Source organism: Stenella coeruleoalba (assembly GCF_951394435.1).
Source record: "Stenella coeruleoalba genome assembly, chromosome: 15".
Lineage (NCBI taxonomy): Eukaryota > Metazoa > Chordata > Mammalia > Artiodactyla > Delphinidae > Stenella > Stenella coeruleoalba.
The window spans coordinates 8,884,270-8,907,032 of record NC_137161.1 but is presented as its reverse complement, the minus strand read 5'-3'; the positions used below and the strand labels follow the sequence as shown (position 1 = coordinate 8,907,032).

General features: G+C 43.5%; 1 protein-coding gene across 2 annotated transcripts in view; it reads left to right on the top strand.

Moving 5' to 3' along the window:
• The window catches only part of TSHZ2 (teashirt zinc finger homeobox 2), a 452,955-nt gene that overhangs the window by 159,900 nt on the left and 270,292 nt on the right, over positions 1 to 22,763 (top strand). The window lies entirely within an intron of this gene.

Here is a 22,763-nt window from a genome sequence, read left to right as displayed (position 1 = left end):
TGACCCATGCTAGTTTCCACACGTATCAGACTGTTTCTTTTTAATGCTCAGGAGGGTTCCATCTATGGGGTGCTACAGTTTGTTGATTGTTCTCCCAAGAGTGAAGACTTGAAATGGTCCTTGTTAAGCAGGCTTGTTTTATGATACCATTTCTAATACTTCAGGTTTGGATAGAGAGTTTATATTAGTGCATGAATTTACCAAATTAAAGTGTTGAGAAAATCAAGGGATGGGAGAGCTCGTCGTTAGGGGAATTTAAAATTAGTTTGATCTTAAATGGCAGATGAATTACCAGGAGCAAAAAACCCAACAGCTCCTTCTGCCGTTTATTGGCTGCCCTGCTGCATGGCCACTGAGCTGCATACCCACACCCCATAGCTCATCAGCTCTCCTGAAACCCTAGCAGTAGTCACTCACACCTTTATTTTACAGGAAAGGAACCTGAAGTACCTCTTCAGGTAACACCCAAAGCAGGTAGTCCTGCTATGGTCTCCAAAGCCATTGTCTACCCAGCTTCCCCCTACCCCTCAAACACTAGAACTTTCCAGCACTTTGTGCTTCTCTTGGTTTTAGAGTTTCACATTTCTTCTCTCAGTAGTTTAGATACACTTGATATTATAGTTTCCTTTCACTCCTTTAAGTGATGCAAATTGCTTTACCCAAAGAAAAGCATCATGTTACACTATTACATGAAAAAAATCTACTAAGGGAGAAGAAGGAAGAAAAAGGTGTTTGGAAATTTTTCCCTCGTTTTTCTTCTTTCTGATTAAAATGACTGCTTGGCTTTTCGAGGGCTTTTTTCCCCCCTTCTTTCTTGTTAAGTGAAGATATTCAAATCTTATGTACAGAAGCAAAATGAAGATGAGATGATTAGTTGTCTGGTGAAATTGATTAATACAATGGCGATTATTCACGGGGGGGAGGGGTGTGAGGGGGGCCATTTCTCCCCTCCTCTGCCCGTCCCACACCACCATGTGTGTGGGGATGGGACTTGGGCTTCTGAAAAATTAAAATATGTGAACTAATTACCTACTTCAGTTTCCCACAGTAGTTATAGTCTGGTGATTATTTGTTGGCTTTTGTCATTGATAATAACACTTAAGTAGCTAAAAATCAAAGAATTAGATTTACAAAATTCAGGGAGATCTGCTAGCAGGAAGTTTCCTTCCATTAGCTCTGCAGCACCTACAGCTGAGCAGACAGATGGCTACATAGTCATGTTTCTTTCTTTCTTTTTTTCTTTCCCCATCTTAAACACTGTATATGGAGTAAATAGTTTTCCTCAGGAAGGATCTTACTGGCTCTGTCATCAAGAATTCAGCTCCTGGAGCTTACATAACTGTGTTTTATGCCTTGAAGAGCTCAAGATTCTAAGCTTCTGCGAATGACTCTGATATAAATGGAATCACTTTGTAAATGACTGTCAGGAACTGCCCCTCCATTAAGGAGCCGCGTCTAGCCCATCACAATTGCCATCATCCCTCTCTCCCCCATCTAATCTGCCACTAAATCCTGTTTGGTCGACCTCTGAAGTGGCTCTCAAATGAGTCCCTCTCTACCCCCACTGCCACTACTTCATCCAAGGCTTCATCACCTTTTCAATGCGTTAATATCATCACCTCCTGGCTGGTCTCTGTGCATCCAGCCCCTCAAATCCATTCTTCTTATTGGCAACACAAGTATCATTGTAAAGCACAGCTCTGATCTGATTGTGTATACCATGAATCCCAGGGTTGCAAACAATGTTTCTGAAAGTGCAGTGTGTGAGATGATTTGGGGAAAATATACAAATGAATACATTTTATTTAAATAGCTATATATTTATTTTTACAGTTGTAACTTGTTTATGGTGAGCCTGATTTTTCATTCATGATGTTTACTTATAACATCCTTTTAAAATTTAATCAAATGTGTTTTGTTTTTTTTTTTAAGTGGGCTGCTTAAAAAACAAATCAGGTAAAGGTGGTATACAAATGACTGAAGCTTGGACAACACTAGCAGAGATTCAAGTCCAAACTCCTCACCCCATCATTAAAGACACTTCCCATGTTGTTCCCCCCAAACAGCAAAAAGCAGCCTTCGCGCCTGCCTGTTCCCCCTCTCTACCAGCTTTCTTCAACAAGAACTTCCTTCTCACTTTTACTCACATCAAACACTTTGCAGTTACCCCAACATATTAAGGCTTTCATATTTGTATACTTCCTCCCCCCGCATCAAAATATTGTCCCCTTTGTCTAGGTTGTATATTTTCTACCTGGTGGACTTCTATACATCCTTCAAAACCCAGTTTACATGTGCCAATCTCTGTGAACTCCTCTCTAAGTTCCTCAGGTAGAATTCACCAAGCCTGTGTTCCTACACTCTGCTGTGTAGCTGCTTTTAACACTTGATATGCTGTCTATTTGAGTATCTTTTTCCACCCCTACAGCTAATGAACCCCACAAGGCTGTACCTAAATCTCTGTGTCTCCATTGGCCAGTGGTGAGCATAGTGCATAGAAAAGGGCTCATTTGTTTATTGAACAAATGAAGAAATAAATAGCTGGGTGAATCATGGCAGATTCTTTCTTCAAAGGGAGGGGATCTGCCAGAAAGCGAGGTCTCACACACAACTCATCTGCAGAAAGAAAGTAATCACGACACACCATCTTTCCTGCTAAGTGGGTCTCAGAAAGTTGCTCTGACGGTGTTTCTCAAACTACTTAGCTGCAACTATCTTTTCTTCTTTAAATTACTCTGAAACATTTACCCATAGCAAACAGTGACACAGCAGCACAGATGTCTGCTCGTAGAACTCGTAAGACTTACAACTGCTTGTCCTCCACCTTTCCTCCTCCCAGACTCCTGGCTTCACCAGACCAGGGACTGAGTCTGTTTTCTTCACTGCAGCACCTACGCCTCAGACAGGGCTGGCACAGAGTAGTTCTTGGTGTTTCTTGAATAAATGGCATCTGAAATACTCCATCTATTTGGTCGACGGACTGTCTCAGTTTGTCTTTGCAGATAGGCACTGTGCAAGGTGGGGTGAGAAAACCAGACTGCCCACTTCTGGTGGGGGGGCCCTTCAGAGCAAGGGCTTTCCTTTGGACGAGTTTTGCCACTCTGTTTGCCCTCCCAACAGTGGCACTTTTTGCCTTCCTGGAATATTTTCTTTCATTCCCTGAATTCCCGTTGTCCATTCAATACAAATCAGTCTAATTCTGTGCACCTGGCCAGCATTTTGCTTTCGGTTGTGCATACAAGTACACAGTGAGCAAACATGCAATCGTTAGTGTCAGATAAAGGGCTTAGCAGAGTGCCTAGCACATGGCCGGGCCTCAAAAGCATTATTACAATTTGTGACAATTTATCATTATGTTTACGTTCCTAATGACAATACATGGCATGTGACAAACTTGGTCCTCTTTTTTTTCGTTCCTTTGATAATTGTTTGTTGAGTCCTTAATCCATCTGACTGTTTCTCAGGATTCACACTAAACATTACCTATTGTCTCCAGGTGCCCTCATAAGCTTTTTTGCACGTTTTTCAGCATTTAAAAGTTTTAGGAAAATTACAAAAACTATCTACTCTCATCTTCTTCATTTTCACTCAAGCATGTACTCTTTATTTGGCCATATTTTGACCTAGCTGGACCTCAGCGTTGTTAGTCTTTCATTCATTTGTTCATTCATTCATAGAGTAAATACTTATTGAGTACCTACTCTATGCCAGGTACTGCTCTAGGCTCTGCGGGCACAGTGTTGAACAAAACAGAAACAGCTCTTGCCTTCATAAGGAGTTAATTCACGTGGGGATACAGACAAAAATAAGAAAAAAGGAAATATATATAACATCACTATAATATAATGGTATATTATATTATAATATGTTAAGATAATATAATGATATATTATGATACACATGTTATGAAGAAAACCAGAAGACAGAGTGACTTTGACCTCAATCACAAAGTGAGCGGCTTCCTGGTTTAATTCCACATTCTGACAACTCCAGCAATATATACCTGTCTTATTTCATGACCCAAACTAGCTCCCCACTGACCTTTGCAGGATTCTAGTCTCATCAACTCCCCTGACCTTCTACTGTTGGTGGCTCTTATCTGTGCACTTCTATGGGTGTAGAGAGAGCCATGTGGGCAAAGCATGCTGGGAAGACTCAGGGAAAGGGGTGAGTTGGGGGAGGGTGTGGACCACCTGGACCTCCAGGATCTTTCTCTAACCCGCTCTTTTGCCACATCCTTCAGTGATGAAGCTTTTACCTGTCTGCCTGTCAAAGGTATGTTTCAGCCAAAGAGAAGTTTCCAGAGGTTCCCCCTTGCACTGGGGAAACATTATTTAGGACAGTGTTCCACATGAAGTAGGTGGTACAGGAATATTTGCTGAGTGTGTGTGTTTGGGACCATATGAAGTTAACCATCATGAGGGTTCTAGGTACTATAGGGTAGCAAGCCACGTGGTACCTCCAATGTCCCCGTGCTAGACGGGGACCTGCAGCTCCTGAGCAGATAGCAGAATGAGCTGCCGGGAGCCACCGGCCAGGCTCTCGCCTCCCTTGTGTCATCTGATGCCGGGCGGCCCTTTTCCACTGGCGAAGGTTGGGAGCCCAAGGCGTCATTAGTATCTTTCCATCGCTTCCTCATTAGTTCTTAGATGGTGCTTTAACGACAGCTTGAGAGGCTCGCATCCTGGCCCCCTTCTATTTATGGTCCCCACCATGTTAATGTGCACTTAATGAGAAATTCTTGTCTTGCTTGTAAATCCTGTAGCCGGCATTCAATTTATTGACAGATGTTTGCTTGGATCTCTTTAAAATTACTTCATAAATCTTCCGGGATAAAAGGCCTCAAGTTTGGTTATTAAGACAGGGCCTTGTTGACAGTTTCATATTTAACTGTTTAGAACTCGGGGGTCGGTGCTGTGGTGGGGTGTATGGCCGGGGGGCGCCGGGCCTGAGCACCGTTTGCCGCGTTTTCTGAACCTGTCAGGGCCCTCCCTGCTGAAGTGTGTCTTCTGTCCCTTATAATCCCTTCAGTTAACTTCTAGGTGACCTCGCCGTGCTTCGCACTTCTCCACTTAGCGTACCAGCGTGTCAGGGTGATGAAGTGTTTCTGCTGAGGGGAGCTAAGGGCCGAGTAAGCCACAGAGCCTCGTCACCAGGTAGGAGTGTTGACGGGCACCGAACGCTGAGGTGGCATTGCCCACGACAGTCACCAGGCACCAGCTAGAAACCTAGGGGATTCATTCATCTCCATCTTTGGGTGGCAAACAAGTGGATGTGGTGGGAAGGAGGTCTGCTTCCAAGGTTTAAGACCACACTCATCTCTTGTAGCCATGGACTTTTCAGTGCCATCCCTGAATTAGGACTTTAATTTTTTTTTCCTGTTTCCAGTGATGGAAAACTCACCTCCAAAGGGCTTAAGGAAAAAAAGTTGGAAGATAGTTAGTCGGCTCATGTGATTGAATTGTACAGGAGTAGTGGCTCTCAGGCCTGGTTTGGTCCCAGGAATGAAATAAACTCTGTTCCACTCTCTTTGGAATGTTTGCCTTCCCCTGTCCTGGCTCTACCCTCAGAATTCCTGTGGTGGCCCCCACAGCTCCTGAGGGCTTCCAGACTCAGATCCAGCAGCAAAGGACACCACCAGAAGCTTCTCTTCCAAATGCCCAGAGGAAAGAAAGGCTTAATAGGTCTCAGTGGTCCTCATCAGGTCACATGGCCACTCTCTAACCAGTCACTGTGGTCAGAGGCAGGCTATTTTCCGATTGACTAGTTCTGAGTCACATGACGAGTTCCCACATAGAGCACTGGAATTAAGACTAAGGGGTAGAATATTCGAGAGTTAGTGTGGTGTCTTGCTACCTGGAGAAGGAGGAATAGAGCCAGGCAGCAATAAAACAGATGTTCAATGTCTCCATCATGTTCAGAACAACATCCTGCCCTGTCTAATTCTTTCATTGCATTCTGCAGAGTTGCTGTACCTTGGCAGTCTCTGTGCTAAACCAGACAGGGTTGTGACCTACCCCGTCGGAGAATACTTTCAAAAGAGTAAAATTCAGAAAATCCTAGAGAGGCCAGGTGGTTGAGAAGTTCTCCAAACCCATCTACAAGCCAATGGCAGTAATAGGATCAAAACAGAATTGCTCCACTTAATACCGTCACAGATCAGCCCGTCTGCATGTAAGATGATAATGAGCGTTTGGGCCAAAAATAGAGTGTTTTTTGCTTACTTGCTAGTGTCTTGTCACATTGCATTGCTTGAATTGTGTCAGATCGCATTGGGTAATGTTGCTTCCATCCGGCGCTGACGTGACCCACGGCTTTGCAACACTTAAGACAAGTGTTTGGGGGCTTTTCTCCCCAATCCAATTTTTTGCACAAGTGCTGTTTACCAGATGAGGCATATGTGAATGCTATTAGAATTGAAAACACATCTACCATTGAAGCCAGAATTTATTAGGAGGCCTATGGGAAGGAAGGCACATGGCACATTTACTCACAGCCCCTGGCAGGCCTCAACTAGGGGCCGACTCCTCACCCAGAATCTTCCATGCTTACTGAAATCTGATATTCACAGTTTCCTATGTGGAAACTTCTGCAAAGTTGAGGGCACGCTTTATAGCTGACAGCTTGATGGTAAGCTTGGTCTCAGTATTCTGTGGGACCAACTGCACATGCCCCTGACAAACACATTCTTCACAGAAATAATTGTAATAATCTTGATTTAGAGTTGCCTTGTAGTAGTAACAGCTAACGCTTATATAATGTTTGCTGCACGCCAGTTACTGTTCTAATTCATCACTGTAGATATTTTAACTCCTTTAATCCTACAGTGGCCCTGAACGCCATTATTATTCCCTGCTGTTACAGTGAGGAAACTGAAGCACAGGGATGTTAAGTAACTTGCCTAATGACTCATAATTCATGGGGCTGAGATTTGAACTCACGCAGTCTGGCTCTCAAGCTGTGCTCCAAATATGATACTCTGACGCCCGTACCATGAGGTTATATGGATAAACACGTTGATTCAAGATCTATGGTACTAAATGGTATTCAAGGTATAACAAATAAGTTAAATGTTACATGTGTCCTATTTATTTATTATATATTATAATGATAATATATTGTTATATTTATTATATATTACATATGATCATTTATTATTTAAAATGTTACATATATGATGTCAGAAATATTATAAAACTTTCTCCTAAAAGCATTGAGTCATGATACAATAATTCACACAGGTTAGAGTGGTTTGAAAAGGAAGATGAGAGAAAAAAACAATAGCAAAATTAAATATTGTTAAAACAATAAAATTAAATTCGGAGAAATGTGATTTCACAGAAATGTGATTTCACAGAAATGCAGCTAAAACTGGAGCAGAAATTTACGCGTGAGCATCCTGAGTAGATAAAGCCTAAAGGGGGTCAAGTGAAGAGTTACGATATTTGTGTCACCCCAAGGTTCAAGCAGCCTCGTGCTTGGGTCTCAAGACAAATCCAAGAGGGGTTTCTCTCATGGTTCCTCAGACCAGGACACGGTGACAGCAGTTGATCATAAGCAGCTTCATGTTCTTTTAAAGGAAACGAGTCAAGGGGGAACCTGGGCCCTATAGAAATTCCATGTATTGATGTGAAAATAACAGAGCAGTTCTATTTCCCTGGGCAAGGTGTTCAGTGCGTCTGCATTTGTTTTCTTATCTGGATGAATGTGCTGTCCTGTTTGTGTTCCTCTAGAATGAGGCTTAGAAACGAGAATTTGAGTACAAATACTTTACTTGGTTGTTGATCCCAGGAACCACCAGAGGGGAGCGGAGAAGTAAGACAGGGAGAAGAGGGATACTAATCAAGAGTGAGTGATCCAGCAAGTTAGCCCCATGGGCGCCTGGAGCTTACTGCTGCTGGGGCACCTGGGAGCAAGTGCACAGCACGCATTTCAGAGTTGTCCTAGATGAGAGGCAAGAATGCTGGGATAGTTTCCCACCAAATCTCCGTGGCCTCAGGGCTTCTTCCTGGGGCATTCGTCTCCAGCATTTCCAGCTTCTTCTATGTGCAAGCCAGACACGCCCTCAGAGCTGGACAATTGCCCTCAGCCAGAGAAGCACAGGCGTTCCAAGTAGGTATGCCTGGCGGGGAGAGGTGTTCGCCTAGGAGATAGGAACAGGGCACTGTCAGAATCGAATGTGGATGATAGCGGCACCTGCCTCATATAGGACTCTTGTAATGATCGAATAAGGTAATGAATGCGTATAAAGAAAGCACGTGGAGTACTGTCTAGCTTAAGCAAAATCTTAATAAATAGTTTAGAAGGAGATCTTGAAGCTTCAGGAAGTTAGATCCACGTGCTCAAACGTGCTGGGCTGGGTGAAAGCGTGGTGAACAGGGAGACTAGCCTACGCAAAGAGGTCAGAGTTTGAGCAGTGCCAGATGGCGAAGACCAGGTCATCTCTGTGGTCCGTTTCCAATCTAGCCTGTGAGGCAGATCCATTCCCAGATACTCAAAATGAACTCAACTAATCAGTCAATGAAATGGGGGGGGGGGGGGGTGGAGGGAGGGGAGATGAGTCCACGCAGTTTGCATCATGTAGCTAAATCCGCCAGTTGTGTGATAGATGGTTTCATTTCTCCATGGGCTGTTTTGGCATTGTGTAGACACAGCCTAAATTGGTGCTCGCATCTGTCCCACTAATCATACTCTGAGAGAGAACGTGGAGTTATTGAGATCCCCAAGCAGCACTTTGGCACACACGCTGTCTAATGACATCAAGAGATGAAGGAGGCCTTTGAAATGAGCCTTCGAGAGTGAGTAATGACCCTCAGGATGCGGTGCAGGGATTGTCTTTTGAAACCGGTATATCTTGATGGAGGATTGAAAAGCTGCTGTCTTTGGTATCGTTTTCACGGTTTTATATTTGGGGATGTGTAATAAATAAATGTGTAATTGCCCTCAACATGATGCAAGACCAGGAGGTGAGGATGAGACAGAAAAGTCCTATAACAGCATAAAATTTTATTAGGATCCCCATTGATAGGCAAGGCAGCGTTGTGTGAACAAAGAATGGTCCGTCTTAAGTTGACCAAGATAGAATCCAATACAATGAAGAACAAATTCCACCAGCTGGTTTGTAGGGAGAGGGGGAGAGTGGGATAAAGGATAGGTCCTCTCATTTGTAACATCCTTATGAAAGTAGTTGCAGTGCCCATATGGATAACAGTAACGCCAACCGAAATTGTTTACCTTGTAATTCTGCAGATTAAACGGTATTTATAAAGCATTTGTGGTGCTTTTTCTAATTGACGGAAATGTCCCCATTCCGTTTTGCAATGGCCCCATTCTTCTTAATTCATTGAGATCTTTTCTTCTTCCATTTTTACGTTAAGGTCAGCTTTTGTGCCCAATATATTAATTATATGGTTTTTTGTTTCTATTCTTTGTGATCACAGCACAGCTTTATATGTAAATAGATAGATGTTAGATAGATAGATAGATAGATAGATAGATGATAGAGAGAGAGAGAGATAGATGAAAACCTTAGATATTATATATGGTGTCTAGAAATTGGGCTGAACTTCCTCTTCATCTTATGTTTTATTGGGTAGGCCCAAGAACGTTTTTAACATCACTGTATAAACTCTACTAGAATTTAGAAGACTTGTATGTTAACATTTTTAGGTTATCATCTACAAAGAAAGCATAGACACGAGAATTTAATTTTAGTCCTGCCTTCTTCAGTCCAATTTAGAACCTTAAATGTTCACAAAGATTTAATAATATTGTTTAATAAAGGATAATTTATTAATTACCAAAACTTTAATTATATCATTTCTGAATATCATGGGAAAAGAAAAGAGATTTTTGATTGTTAGTTATTGTCTCCCACTGTCTTAATGTTTGAATATGCTTTGTCTGCAACTAAGATTTCTCTTTTTTGAAAACCTGCTATGGCCTTCCAATATCCAGCTCAGTCGTATCTGTACACAGGACATGCACAAAATAAGTGATGGCTCAGCACGATTTTATTTTTGTTACGCAGCTTAAATAGAGACATTTGCGCAAACCTGGTAAATAGACATCCCTGTTGGCAAGTTCCTCAATTCCTATAGCTTTTATTTCCTAGGTCATAGCATTTAGTATTTAATTACCAACTTCAGTTGTTCCCCGTAAACGTCATGAGTGTTATTTTTTCTTTGGAGGTTTGATTTCAAACTTCTAGAACAGTCGTTCTCAACTGGGGGCAACTTTGTTTCCCAAGAGACATTTGGCATTGTTTGGGGACATTTTTTATTGCCATAACTAAGCAAAGGGGGGTACTGGGGGGAGTGGGATGCCGGGTAGAGGCCAGGGATGCTGTTACACATCCTACCGTGCACAGGACAGCACCACAACAGAGAAGCATCTGACCCAAATGTCAATAGTGCTGAGGTCGAGAGATCTAGAAAGAATTTAGGCATCTACTTCTTAGTTTCCTGTTTTGGATCCAATACAGACCTGACACCCAGTAGGTGTTCAGATTCAACTTGATGAGAGTCTGCGTTTGCCTTTTAAATCAGAGCCTCAAGTGGATCTAAGTGCAGAGGTTTTCAGTAGAAGAAAAGAAAAGGGTTTTGAATTCAATATGTATGGATCGTGGAGGTGGGGGGAAGGGGGGAGTGTGATACAAATAGGAAAAAATTCAGATAAAGAAAAAGAAGCCACCTCCTGCTCTTTCCTGTGATTGCCATCAACATAAAAAGGCAAGGTTGTTAATCTTCAGGGGACAATCTTTGTATGGAGGGAATCCCTTGGGGGGCATTGGGAATTTTATTGCTTTTCGCTGGGGGCAGTGTAAAATGGGGTAATTTAGGCTTGACAAACAAATCTTGACTCACTTTTTTCTGTGGCTCCAGAAAGAAAATAGAGTTCTTACAGAGCAGGGAGCAGCCTTTTCCTCCATAAATCACCCGCGGAGGTGAAAATTTGGCTAATATCCAGGGCGCCACCAAGAAATAAACAACGCCAAAGCAATCTGCAGCTTCATCGCGCACCAGCTCCCTCACAGATACATACTTCTCCTTGATTTGATCTCATCCTTTTTTTTTTTTTTTTCTCCTAAACTAAAACTTTTTCAGCCTCTCTTTCAGACAGTCTCTTAGGTGAGGCCTTTGGAGCAGGACCCTGAGAATGTCCTGGTCAGCTCTTTTAGGTTTTTTTTTTTTTTTAAAAAAAAAAAGTTGATTTCCTGTTCTGGTGAGCCATACATCACTGACGTCCCCCGTCTGTGCTCCTTGTCTGTGACAGAATGAGAGGTGTCATTTATCACCGAGGCTTGCGGAAGCTGTGGGAAGAGGGATTGAAATTTTTTCTGGAAGGCCTTTCAGTGTCTACCGGCTGCCAGATCATTAAAAACGGGGCTTTCCAAAGCAACTTGTGTGTGATGTGATCGCACTTACTGTCAAGGCTAGGCTGAAGGAAAGAGGAAATATCAAAAGGGAGCAAAGGGAAAGACGGAGAGGAAAAAGAAAAGTTTCTGCCAGGGGCACTTCACGTTCCAGAGCTGCGCAGGCAGGGTCTGCGGTGGTTCTGTTTTTGTGTGTGCTTGCTAAGTCCTCCAGAGACTTCCCCATCGCTCCTGGTGCCAATGAGGAAACCGAAACAGGAAACCTCTTTTAACAGTACTTCTTCGCATCACGTATTATGTAGGGCACAGAGACAGACTTTGTGCCGTATGGGGCACGGCTTGCGGCAGAATTGTTGAAGAGCTGAGGCAGGAAAACCTATCTGAACAAAAGCAGAGGATTCCAATAAATCACCAGGCAGAAGAGAGACCTGATGGCGGGCTCCTTCTCCGAAGAGACTTTACGCCATCCCGTTTGCATAAGCACGCTCGGAAAATGCCCAAGAATGTCTTCTTCCGTCTCCGCTCCTTTTGGCGTGAAGTTTGCCACCAAATGGATCTCCAGGGATCGGAGAATAGACCCTGCTTATCTTTTTTGTGGTTCTTGTTGTTCCAACAGGAAGTGTCCTTCCTTCTACTCCCTGTGCTATCAAAGTAATAAAAATATGTTGGCGTTTACATAGTCCTGACTTTATGCGAGACACTGTTTTACTTATACACTCAGTTTAATCTTCAGAGTAATCCTATGAGAAGGGTCTGTTTTGGAGATGGTGCCGTTGAAGCGCAGAGAAGTTAGGTAGCTTGCCCAAGGTTGCATGTTCTTGGCAAAGCTGAGATTCTATCTACTCCGGGTCGTTTGGTTCCAGAGTCTATGCTCTTAGCCTCTGGTTGGCAGTGCAAAGGATGAACATGGTGAGGAGACCCTGTGATTTTTGAAGCCTCTGGATTGCAAATGTAATCATGTTAATTTAGGAAATTAACAACTTAATGATGACCCAAAGCAGAGGTTAGCAATGACAACTAGTGGGTCAAATCCAGCCCACAGGGCTTCCCTGGTGGCGCAGTGGTTGAGAGTCCGCCTGCCGATGCAGGGGACACGGGTTCATGCCCCGGTCCGGGAAGATCCCACATGCCGCGGAGCGTCTGGGCCCGTGAGCCAAGGCCGCTGAGCCTGCACGTCCGGAGCCTGTGCTCCGCAACGGGAGAGGCCACAGCAGTGAGAGGCCCGCATACTGAAAAAAAAAAAAAAATACAGCCCACAGATCGTTCTGTACGGCCAGTGAACTAAGAATAATTTTTATATATTTTAAATGGTTGAAAAACTTTTATGGAAACTTGTTTTCTTCCTTGTTCTGTAAGTACCTGCACAATAGCCTCGATTTTGCCTCTTGTCCTACAAACCCTAAAATCTTTACTTGCTGGCTTTCTACAGGAAAAATTCGCTGACCTCTGACCTGAGGTAGAATCAGCTACAGAAATAAAATAAATTAATTAATAAAGGTGGAAAAGAAGAACAGAAAACAAAAGAAAGAAAGAAGGAGGGAGATAGGGAAGGAAGGAAAGAAGGAGAGAAGGGAGGGAGGAAAAGAAGAGAACATTTTTAAAAGAAAAGGAAAAAAGAGGATCTCTATTAAAAGCAAATAAGAAAACTAAGATTTTCATCAATGGAGTTCTGAAGCCGGCAGACTCACTAAAATCGGACTGCCTGTGTACCCTTATGTGGGAAGGCTAGCCTTTCAAAATAAGTTTTCTTTGACTGTGTTTCCACAAAGCCTGCTGCTTGGAGAGACAAATTAGCTATTAGGTAATCTAGTTAATTGACAAGTGACTTAACTAATTACCCTAACATGCTTATTAAATGTTACCTTTCCCATTCTCAACACATTGTTAGAACATTAATTTATTTAAGGCCTTATCATATCACTCCCCCTTGACAGCACGTTCCTATCAAAACAGAGGGAGCATGGGGTGTGCTTTTTCTATCATTATTTCTCTCCTCTGTGGCTCGAGGTCAAAAGAGAGAATCAGGAGCTGAGTGTGTGAGGGGCCCAGCCCTATTCAGCGACGATGTCCAATTATACTGGCACGTGATCACTCAGAAGGATCAAGAATGGACTAAATAAGAAATAATGCATGTTATCAAGCCCGCTTAATGGGTAAAACAGAAGCTGAGGGGAACTTAAGTTGACTTTTGACTGCAGTCTTTCGTAGCTGGGAGGGCTGGCATCCTTATTTACACATATCCACAAATCCTGCGTCTTTGAGGCAGATGCATTTTGAAATACATCATTTCTCAGATTTTAGAAAAAGAACGTGGTACGTATACCAAATATTGGATACCACTCCCAGTGAGGTTGAGAAAGGCATACTCAACTTAAAAATATAAATCATTCCATGATGAAATATTGATGTTACTAAGTGAGACTTTTTTTTCAAGTTTTAAAATGTCTCAAATCAGTTCAAGTCTGATTTTTCTGCTAAATAAATTAGGAAAAAACAAAACTCGGTTTTTAGAGCTTTTAGAATTTGGGAATTGTAGGTAAGGGATTGTGGGCCAGTGTGGCTATGTCTGTAATTGTATGACTTTTCTAATAACTACCGCCTTCTAGCTATTTTATAAGTTTAATATTGGTCATAGATAATATAATGGAAACAGTTGGTGGTTATTCCTAAGAATAATGTGAAATGAAGCATGATATATATATATATATATGTATATATAGCTAGATAGAGGATCTATCACAATATATATAATGATATATATATATATCATTCATATACACAAACATTTTAAAATTGATGCTTTCATAAAATATGATTCACTGTCAGAAGGTTCAAACAAAACACAAAGATTATTTTCTATTTAAATGGAGTTAGAGGATAGGATTGCTGTAAAAGATGTGAAGCATCATCTGGTCCAAGGTTTCCAAACTCAGGTTTCTGCTGGAGCCCTGAAGGCATCATGTTCTAAAAGCCCAGTATGCTCCTTTTTACATAAAACATATATGAAATCAGGATGAAACCCCCAGCCATGATTTGATTGGCAGTGTTTTTTTTGTTCGTTTGATTTTATGTTCTCAGTAGTAATAAGCAAAGCGTTCCAGCATCTTAAATCAATTCACTACAGTAACAAGGTGAGACAGAGGACCCATGGTGACCTGGGAGCTCACACGCCATCTGTAGGGGACTCATTGGCGCTAACCCTAACCCTAACCTAACCCTAAACCCTAACCCTAACCCTACTAACACAACTGCTGTTGCTCTACAGATACACAGACCCCAGATGGCCAATCTTCTGATCTTTTGAGAGAAGCAGAAAAGCTAGAAATCCAGATGTAGAGTCTAATACTATTGAAATGCTGGCCATTAAACTATCGTTTGTTAACCCTATGCAGGACAAACAATACAAGTAAGTCTATAGGTTGGATCTGGCCAGTGGCCCACCACTGCCTAGAAAGGTTTCATGAGTTGACTGGCCACAATCGCTCAGCTCATGTGTGATGTAGTTGATGTCTGAATCCCGAATATCTGACTTCTATGGTTTCCCTTTTTGTCTGATTCTTTGGCGTGGGGGGTAGGGGGTTGAAATGATTTTAAAAGTACAAGTCCTGAAACTCAGGAAGCTCACAGAATGGAGGGAGGATATTCAAGGAAACAGATGTTTACAACATACTGTAATTGTGTACATAATGGTGTTTATGGTATGGTGTGATGCTACTAAGGGGCTGTGAGGACACTGGGCAGGCAGGAAAGGGTGCTCAGAGAAGGCATTCCAGCACCGAGAGAGGATCAGGTAGAGGGGTGATATGGGGGGAGCGGAGGACAGGATACTCCAGGTAAAGGGAACAGCATGTGCAAAGGCCCAGAGTAGACCATTTTAACAGCATTTTCCTCAGAACAGTTTTTTTAAATGAGAGTTCCCATAACACGATCAGGACACATTGTGCAGCCTGATAAAACCCCAAATAATTCAGTTGACTTATGAGGAAGTTGACAAAAGAGGGAAGAACAGCTGCTGTGGCCATAGCTCTGGACACACCCTATAGCACTCCAGCAAGGCAAGTGTTGAATGTCTCCAGTCTGGGATTTTATCAGAGCACTAAAAGCAAGACCAACCCTGCAGCCTAGCCAAAGTAAGCAGCGACCTATACAGTGTTAGGCAAGGGGTCCCTGTCCCCACGTATCTCCTCCAACAGCTGCATGGGACACTCTCCCTCTCCTGCTTGGACTCTGTCTTAGATGACCACATCTAATCGTATATTGGACTGTTAGGGTCCTTAGACTTACAAGCAAGAGAAAGTGACTCTCGGTAACTCAAACAAAAAGGAAATTCACTGGAGGGTTTACTAGTAACTCACAGAACAGATAGGAAGGCTGGAGAACCAAGCCCGGAAACAGGCCAGTGCCAAGACACCCCGCGTCTGGAAAGCCAGAACTGTAGACCAGTCTGTTTAGGTGCCGCCACTGGACTGAATGTCCAAAAATGTCGTTGTTTTCTTGTCTTCTCTGCTTAAGGCGCAGATACTACAGAGAGTATCCAATGTGCTCAACCAGATCACTTAGCTATTGCTACATTAAAAAACAAACCAAAACAAACCCAGAATTTAGTAGCTTAAAACAAGAACCAGTTATTTCGTTCATGATCCTATAGGCTAGCAATTTAGGCTGAGGGCTGGCTCCGCCTGCGGGGCTTCCACTCAAGGAATGCTTCTCCACGTGGCCTCACATCCTCCAGCAGACTAACTGGGCTTGTTCCCATGTGGTGGCAAGGTTCTGAAAGCAAAAGCCCCAAAGGCCTCTGTAGGTAGTCTCAGACCTACACCGTGGTCACTTCCATTGCATTGGACAAAGTGAGACAAAAGGCCAGCCTCAAGCGATGGAGATACAAATGTCGTATCTTTTGATGGAAGGAGCTTCCAGGTGTCACGTGGCAGAGGGTGTCTATACAGATAGGCCATTTACCATCCATCAAACCACCCAGTTAGTGTCCCAGGCCCCCTACCTAGGCCTGGAGGGTATGGAACTTGAATCAGTCCTATCAGACTATATCTAATGGGTAATAAATAGTTTCCCCAAAGGAAATTTCAGTTTTGTTTGGAAATGACAGGATGACTTACGTAACCAAAAATAGCAAATGTTTTCTAAGGTATTGTTCCCATGTGTGATTTGGTACAAATAAGGGTCTTTTCCCATGAGCAAAATTTCTGTTTAGTAGTAAAATAGAGATAACAAATCATAAAATTAGGTCTCCTCTCCCCAGAATGCCAGAAACTGCCACCTTCCATGTCCAACCACTGTTGACGCTCTCTTGTGCCCAGTCGAGAGATCCATCAGCGTGTGGTCCACAGACTCTTGATGCAAGTATCAATTTCTCAAGTATATGATGAAGTTAATTAATACTTACCTTTCTGGACTACTCCCTCTCTCACTGACCACTCCTTTCTTTGAAACTGAAGATACTGAAATCTAGAGGTAATCAGGAGACCTGGGGTAAAGTCCTGATCAAGTTACTTGCTTCATGTATGAAATCGCTTAACATCTCTAAACCTACATTTTTACAGCTGTCAACTGGGTGTAGAAATGTAACTACCTCAGAATGTTGTTGTGAGCCGTAGATGAAATAATATACGTAAAGGCCACAGCAGAGGACCTGGCAAACAGTCACGGTTCGACAGTCATCTTTTGCTTGGATTATCATCATGATCATTATTGATGGTCATTTATCTCCTCCACCCCCCCCCCCCAATTATGACACCTAAACTATGCCTTCTATATAAAAAATGCCTGCCACCTAAATGCAAGTTGGGGGGGAAAATTAGTTAATATGTGTGAGATTTTTGTTTCTTCTAAGACAGGTGTTTGAACGTGTATTGATTTTTCGAAAGTTTGTCAGTGGCTAAATAAAGGCTAATCTCTTTTTCTGGCAAATATTTACTGAGTGCTTACATGAGAAGCGCTTGGTAAGCTCACCTGTGGTTCTGATGTGGAACTGGGCCCTCACTGTCACTCCAAATGGTCCATTTGGATAATGAATGATGTGACCAGGCAGGAAACACCTGACGTACTCCACTGGATAATAGGAGGAGAGTCAGATGTGGGAGTGGTTTTTACAAAAACAACAAGGGGCATTGCTGTGACCTGAGACTAGTGACAGAAGGGAGCCTTTGCTGAAGGGGAACGAGCAGACGGCAGTTTCCAGAACCTGGCGAGGGTGTGGCCACATGTACAGGACTGTCTCATAGGAGCTACCACCTTTGGTAGAGGGATACAGGATTCATGGCAGTCTGGCCATAAAAAGCCGGGGAAACATATATGCCCACCTCAGTCTCCTCCTACCAGCCCATCCCCTTTGGATAAACCCAAGGGGAAGCCAGAAGGCATGGGATCCAGACGATACAGGATCCTGGTGACCTGATCTCAGGTCAGCCTCCCGGGGCACAGGGCAGAGAAGGAGGGTACAGAATAGAAGTGCAGGGCAAGCAGAGGACACCCAGGACAAATAACTGAAGATTGAGGGAAAACCTGAATTTGAAGTGTCTTCCCAGCGCCAGGCGTTCTCATTCTGAAACTGACTTCACTTATTCAGGACCTGGACCCAGGAAAAACTGCAAAGAGTGTTAAAACCCTCATTGTCTGGGAATCTTGCACCTTTCACTCCATGAAATGGGTTAGCGGGTAGGATCTAAATAAAAGTCCAGTTAGATGCTGGAGTAGCCCCAGAAGACAATGATGGCATGTGATCCATTGGCTACAGGAAAGCATTACATCGTAGGTTTTCTGGGTCACAAACTGTAGCCCACAAGACAATACAGACTCCAGGGTGTGTTTCCAGTATTTTTCAGAACTTTAATCAGTGAATTAACTTTTAGTTAAATATTTGAAGGCTTATTATATTGATATATGGCTCTAAAAGCCTGGCTTCTCTTTTTTTTTTTTTTTTTTTTGCGGTACGCGGGCCTCTCACTGTTGCGGCCTCTCCCGCGGCGGAGCACAGGCTCCGGACGCGCAGGGTCAGCGGCCATGGCTCACGGGCCCAGCCGCTCCGCGGCATGTGGGATCTTCCCGGACCGGGCCACGAACCTGTATCCCCTGCATCGGCAGGTGGACTCTCAACCACTGCGCCACCAGGGAAGCCCAAGACTGGCTTCTCTTTAAGTTGGGAAATCTGGCCCCAGGAGTCCCATTTTCTCATGGGAGCAACAAATGGGGCTACAAATGGGGGTGTGAGCACTGTGCTTGCCGCTATCCTCAACATCCCTATTGTCTCTTACTGGCTGGTTCCATGTGTCCTATGTCATTTTTTATTGTTCTTCTACTCAAATTTTATGTAATGTTTCTTTCTACCCATATGCCTACCATGAGCCAACAAAAGCTAGTGCAGGAGGCCACGTGCTTCAGGCAAAATTGAAGAAAACATATATGTCTGTGGAAAAAGAATCATCTGACACTTACATATGCAAAATGATAGTGTCCGCGTGGAAAGATTACAACCCCGAGGGCTTCCCTCGTTTATCTCACCAGCTGGCTCACGCAGGCACCTGAGTGTCCAGTCCCCACCTTAGAGCGCTGTCCCTTCACATTTGAGCCACACTTTCCAGGAGCAAAGCACTTGTAGGTACATCATCTCACTTAAACCTCATTAATAACCTTTAGAAACAGTAGAGCCAAGCTTATCGCCCTCCTTTAATCGATGAAGAAGCTCAGACGAGGTCAATGATATTCCCAAGGTTACCCAGCAAGCAAATGTCAAGAATAAAACCCAGGTCTCGTTGTGAAGTGCAAAATCCCATGATTCAGAGAGAGGACCCTGGCTCGTGTAGCCTGGGAAGAAAAGAATTGCTGAAGTTTGTCCTACATTTCAGGATGAAAGGGCAAGTGCGGTGATTTCTACACAGTGCTGAATTAATACTTATTTCTTGATTTTTTTTTTTTTGGCCTATTCCATTTCCCCAATAGGTTATATTCTAAAGGTGATCAAAGATTTTGAGATAACATTTCCATAGGTAGGGGGAAATCAGAGCTGTTGGAATGATCTGAGTGTCTTTTCTACTTCCAGGGACAAATGCCATCTTCCAATGTCTATCTGCCTAAGAGAACTTAAGCAAAACTTTATGAAGCAGATAACAGTAGGCCTTTCAGTTGTTCGACACCATCTGATTATCTATAACTCCTCACATCACAAGCAAGCTTTATTTCTGCATGTGTCACAGCTGTGCAGGGCATGCTTTTAGCATGTGCCCTTTTAAACTCCTCCCCAAATCTGCCTGTACGCGATCTTCAGCACAGCTAGAATCCCACCCTCTGTGAGCAAAAAAGCTACTTGCTCAATTTATGCTCAAAATTCCGTGATTCCAGGAGCAAATATTTTTTCAGAGCTTACCTTCTTGTGGATGTAAAACATTCTGATTGTCTTTAAGAGTTCTACCTTTTATCAGTGCCTCTGGTGGGTTTGAAAGAATCTTTCTTTTGCAGTTTTCTGGAACTCTCTATAGATGCATTTCACTAAGGCTCTGTTGAACAAGGCAGCTCTGTTGAACAATGCCCCCCAACATTGAGCTGGTATTTTGGGTTTTTTTTAAGAAGATGTTGGGGATAGGAGTTTATTAATTAATTTTTGCTGTGTTGGGTCTTTGTTTCTGTGCGAGGGCTTTCTCTAGTTGTGGCGAGCGGGGGCCACTCTTCATCACGGCGTGCGGGCCTCTCACTATCACGGCCTCTCTTGTTGCAGAGCACAGGCTCCAGACGCGCAGGCTCAGTAGTTGTGGCTCACGGGCCTAGTTGCTCCGCGGCATGTGGGATCCTCCCAGACCAGGGCTCGAACCCGTGTCCCCTGCATTAGCAGGCAGATTCTCAACCACTGCGCGCCACCAGGGAAGCCCCTGAGCTGGTATTTTTTAAAAAATTATCCTTATCGTGAAAATTTCATCTATGCTATAGGAAGCACCAATTAGATGTTGATTGGTTTCTATCAAGTGAAACTAGTATTATATGTAATAATACATGTCAACATGTTTATTCTATCTTTGATAATGAGTCTGATTTGCTTCTGCTTTTAGTGGGAGAGAAAGAGATGAATGGATGATTTCCAGGTGTTTTACATTCATTTACTTATTCCACATACATATATTGAACACCTAGTACGTGCCTGCTAGACATTTGCGTTGTAGCCATGAAGAATAAAAAGATTCCTGCCCCGGGCTTCCCTGGTGGCGCAGTGGTTGAGAGTATGCCTGCCGATGCAGGGGGCGCGGGTTCGTGCCCCGGTCCGGGAAGATCCCACATGCCGTGGAGTGGCTGGGCCCGTGAGCCATGGCTGCTGAGCCTGCGCGTCCGGAGCCTGTGCTCCGCAACGGGAGAGGCCACAACAGTGAGAGGCCCACGTACCGCAAAAAAAAAAAAAAAGATTCCTGCCCCATGGAGCTTATATTCTAATAGGAAAGACAGGGACGCGGGGGGGGGGGGGGGGGTCAGGCCATACACAAATGAATACCAGGTAGTAGACACTGTGATGAAGAGAGAAAGTGAGAAACTCGACTGGGGGTTATGAATTGCAGCTACTTTGGATGGGGAGGTCAGGGAGGATCTCAGCTGAGGAGGTGATGTTGGAACAAGGTCTGAATGGAGGGAGGGGGGGAGGTGTGGGGATATTCACAGGTATCTGCCTGAGGTCCCAGGCAGAAGAAAACGCAAGAGCCAAGGCCCTGAGGCGACTATGGGCTTTGGGTGTCTCAACAAAGGAGGCCAGTGTGGCTGGAGCAGAGTCAGGGAGGGGAGAGTGGATGAGGTCCCAGAAGGTCAGGTTGTGAGGAAACTATGGGCCTTTGGATGTCATTCTAGGGCGATGGATGTTGCTGGAAGGTCTGGGGCAGGAGAGTAACGTTCTCTGACTTATGTGTGAAAAGGTTGACTAAGTGCTGGTGCGTGGACTGTGGGAAGGGGGCGCTGGGAGCAGGCAGATGGGCTGGGGATGCGGCTGCAGTACAGACGGGGAATGGTAGTGGCTTGGACTTGGCCGACAGTGGTGGAGATTGTGAGAAATGGCTGGATTGTGGGTGAATTTTTGAAGTTCAAGCCCCCCGATGAGAGAACAGGATGCTAAGCAGGACATCGATAAAAGCATGTCTTTTAAACAAGGTGTTCTAGATTGCCCAGAAAGTATTTGCTGTTTCCATTCTATCAACATCTGTTTCCCAAGAATCTTCTATATGCCATGGGAATCTCCAGGTACGACAAGGTCCTTGCCCTCAAGGAGCCTCTGCCAGTGAAGGCATAATGCCACCTATGCCTGGCCACCACGACTGCGCTCCTGGGTTCTTGCAATAGGTTGTCACATGATCTCTCTGACACTGGGCACCTCCAGCGCCCCCCTCCACACAAGAACCAGACAATCTTTTTTAACCTTAAAACATTCTTTATGTTGACTCACTCTTTTTTTCCTTCAGTACATTAATTTTGGGGGAAAAAAAGAAAACCTATATATCACAACCATAAAGAGAAAAGTAATATGACTGAATGGCTATAGGTAGAAAGTAAACATAAAAGGAAGTATGCATATAATGCAAACCAAGGTTTTTCAGTTCTGGCTTATTTAGTAGGAGGCCTCTTACCTTCGCAACCATGCTTTCTTGTGGCCATTATTCCCATTTTATACTTCAGTACACTGAGGCCCAGAGAGATCAGTTGGTGTGCCAAGTCCTTGTATCACACTCCTTTCCAGGATTAAATGCCAGGCTAATCCCATATTTTGACCTTTTCTCCCCCATCCTAAATAACAAGGATCTGCAAAGCACAGCCCGTGGACCAAGTCCAGTCCAACACCTCTTTTTATAAATAAAGTTTTATTGGCACACAGCCACACTCATTTGTTTTCACATTGTCTCTGACAGCTTTCGTGTCACAGTGGCAGAATTGAGTGGTTGCTATAGCAACCATATGGCCCTTGAAGCTTTAAATATTTATTCTCTGGCCCTTTACAGAAAAAGTTTGCTGACCTTTGTTCTAGATGGAAAAAAATAAAGTAAATCAAAGTGAATCAGTTATAGTTCATGAAACACACATAACATCTACCCTTCCCATGACAGCCACAAAATGTCAGTTAAAAAGAAATAAATGCTCTTTGAATGAATGATTTTAAGAATCGGGAATTAAAAAAACACAGGCTTATGTGGCTAATGTCAATAAATTGCCTATTGTTCAAAATATGAATTGCTAATGTGGATTTATTCTTTCAGTCGGTGCTAAAGTAAATTCATTCATTCTTTTCTTTTTTCACTCATTTAACAAATATTTATTGACTGTCTACACCATACTAAGCCAGTAACTGTGATAACGGCAGCAGATTCCCTGCTGAGCAAAATCTGACACACTTCCTGCCAGATCAGAGCTCACACTC